Consider the following 2489-nt stretch of genomic DNA (forward strand, 5'->3'; position numbering starts at 1 on the left):
GTCGATCCTCAGGCTTGATCTCTCGTGACCCCCATAACTCTCTGCTTTCTCCAGCAGCAGCTCCGGGATTCCTCGGGACTCTTCCCAGTTCAGGGAAGTGCTGTGGGAGTTGCTGGGGTGGGGGGAGGCGAGAGGCTTTTGCCCATTCCTGAACATATCTGTACATAATTGTATATATATTTTCTTGTATGATTCATTAGTGTTTTAATTAAAGCTGTGTAGTTTAGTTTTCAATCCAGCCAAGTCTCTCTCTTTTTCTCTCTCTCCTTCCCTACCTGGGTTGGGGGGAGGGGGGATCGAGAGCATTGTTGTCGGACCTGAGTCAAACTGTGACAGAGACTCCACAGCCTCTCTGGGCAGCCTGTTCCAGTGCCCTGTCACTCTCACAGCAAGGAAGTTTTTTCTGATGTTCATGTGGAACTTCCTATGCTCCAGTTTGCAGCCATTGCCCCTTGTCCTATCACTGGACATCACTGGAAAAAGCCTGGTTATCCATGGGTATGCATTTATATGTGTGGTACTGAATGACTGCACTAAAGCCAGCACCTGAGATAAAAGCATTTATTTATTAGGGCCTACACAGGCTCTCAAGCACTGAAAGGTGTCTTAAAAAAGCTAGCCATCCACAAATGAAAGTCTCTTAACTGACTTTAAATCCAAATCCAGCTGGTGTTGCAGCCACCATGGACTCTGAAGTCCTTAGAGGTGCAGAGGAGCTGGGGCAGTGCTGCAGCACCATTCACAGGCACTTTTGGCCTCTACCTGTGCCCACCCAAAGCTGACGGCAAAGAGGGCAGCAGAGGAGGTTTGCAGAGGTATGATAGGATGCAAACACCTTACCTCAGTGAAGCTGAGAAAGAGGCTTTCATGGCAAATGCTCACTCTGGCTCTGCTCAGGAGGTGCAGTGAACAAACAGGCCCCTTTCCTCTCATGAGGAAGATTTGCTGGGTGATGTGCTGCCCTCAGGATGTAGCATCGAGGAAGAACTAAAGAGCAAATGGCCCAAGAGGTACAAGAAAAAATGCGTTGAGGCACTTGCAATCAAAAAACTTGCCACCATATGTAAATAGGCAAGTCAGACACAAAAGTAGTAGGAAAAAAGTATTATTGTCTTCATTGTGCAGTATATGGTGAACTGCCAATATAGGAAAGGAAGACATGAAGACCCAGTATTACCCAGGAAGCATGTGACAGGAGCAGGAAGTGATCCCCATTGCAGTGTCTGAATAACAAGGTTTACCTTCATCATAATCTCGGTGTTAACCAATGGGCAAAATGAGTGAAACTGCATTATTAGGTCAAGTGATGCTTTGCCATGGACTGTACCCACAGGGAGAGAAAGCAAATGAATGTTCTGAGCAATGAAAAGCACAAAGTAGAAACAAGTGATGTGGGGGAAATCCATCCTCAGACAAATGATCCTGTGCTGACCCAGTGCATCTTAAGTTGAAACTTCAGGGGCACTTGGGTGCTGGAGCACCAACCTGGAGGTGCACTTATCTCTCACATATGCAAGCACAGCAGAAGCTGGGAAATAAGCACAAAGAATGCACAAAAAAAAAAAATACAAGGAAGGTAGCCATGACCTGGATCCACCAGGATATCTGCACTGTTTGCCTATCTGTCTACAAAACATGTGAAGGGCAAGTCTTGAGTGAAACAGATGAGCAACCACAGCAAAAGCTACTCGACTAATTGAAAGCCCACAGCAACCAAGGGGAAGTCCATCTCTACAACAAACCTCAGGCAGTACCAACAGCTTCAGTGAATATGGTGAGTCTGTAACAAGGAAATATCAAAGATACATAAAGGAAATGGTGTCTTAACAGTACCCTGATGAGCATTTCATCATTATGAAAAACAACTGATAGCATCCTTCTCCCTGCTGCATGCAGTAAAAAAACCTTAATGGCCAAATATCCAGTCATGATGTTACCAGCTTTCATGGTATAGGTTGTTTCCAGTCTCAGCTTCTGGAAGCATTCTGTGATTTTGTGAAAAGCCAAGTTTTATTCTGGTTTTATTTTTACTTTTGTTTCTATTTTCCACATAGCTGCAGAGAAAAGCTCAAAGGCTATGTATGCTGAAAGGCCAAACTATGAAATAAATAATATACACATATGTATCTGTGTATACACGTGTGTGTATATAGATGATATTAGAACCCCTCTTCATGGTTTGACATAGGATTCTTTAGAACCTGAGGACTTGGCAATACTGTGATCATCAATGGTCAGGAATGGCCTTTGAGGACTAAAACATGTGGGGTCACATTGCTGAACACTAAGGTACCACCAATCACCCAAGTGACAGTGGTGAATTCTTGGCTGCTTGAAACTGGCATAGTTCCACCAAGTTACATAAATCAGCAGCCTCAGCAGCCGAGTTGTGAACTAAGACCTGAAATCAGGGAAATCACAACATTCTGGGAATACAGACGTTTCAGTTTGCTTCACACCCCCCCATCTTTTGTTAAACTTTTTTTTTT

The sequence above is a fragment of the Chaetura pelagica genome, unplaced genomic scaffold (assembly GCF_000747805.2).
Source record: "Chaetura pelagica isolate M959 unplaced genomic scaffold, ChaPel_1.0 scaffold642, whole genome shotgun sequence".
NCBI classification, from domain to species: Eukaryota; Metazoa; Chordata; class Aves; order Apodiformes; family Apodidae; genus Chaetura; species Chaetura pelagica.